At 30.2% G+C, this 510-nt stretch overlaps 1 protein-coding gene and 1 long non-coding RNA gene across 2 annotated transcripts in view; one reads left to right on the forward strand and one right to left on the reverse strand.

Annotated features, from left to right (window-relative positions):
• The window catches only part of LOC136796228 (uncharacterized), a gene marked incomplete at its 3' end in the record, with an annotated part of 37,121 nt that overhangs the window by 26,366 nt on the left and 10,245 nt on the right, over positions 1-510 (forward strand).
• LOC136796229 (uncharacterized) overlaps positions 1-510 on the reverse strand; it is a 34,486-nt gene that overhangs the window by 15,271 nt on the left and 18,705 nt on the right. The window lies entirely within an intron of this gene.

Raw genomic sequence — 510 nt, forward strand, 5'->3', positions numbered from 1 at the left:
TTTTTCAATTTTTTATTTATTTATTTATTTTATTTTATTTTTTACTTTTATCATCCCATAGGCGTTGATGACCAGAGGGTTTTACGCCTTTAAGCAACAATCAACAACAACAACTACTACGCTACTAAAACCCAGTTTAAAACTGTTTTAATTTTAAGATTTGGGAAAATTTAGGAAATTTTATGCAGGAAATAGTATTTTAAATATTTAAGGCCTATATTAAACTCAAAATATTGGACTTAAATTTTTTTCCGGTAGCGATTTGTATTTTTCTTCTACCAATCTTTATACATAAATACGTAGGGATGGCGAGGGACGAGGACCAGTAACTTTGGTAGCGAATATGAATAAAAAAAATGGTACAGTAATCTCGGAGAAAAGTAGCGGACGACGGGCGGATATGTTTTCAATTATGTTTTGCATTCTAGACACCTTGAAAGGTCTCAAATTTTTTGGGGGACAATTTAATTTTTTTTTTTGTTGGTTAGTTACATAATTTCAGTACTGAAA

Source organism: Halyomorpha halys, unplaced genomic scaffold (assembly GCF_000696795.3).
Source record: "Halyomorpha halys isolate HHAL.00 unplaced genomic scaffold, Hhal_1.1 Scaffold6.1, whole genome shotgun sequence".
NCBI classification, from domain to species: domain Eukaryota; kingdom Metazoa; phylum Arthropoda; class Insecta; order Hemiptera; family Pentatomidae; genus Halyomorpha; species Halyomorpha halys.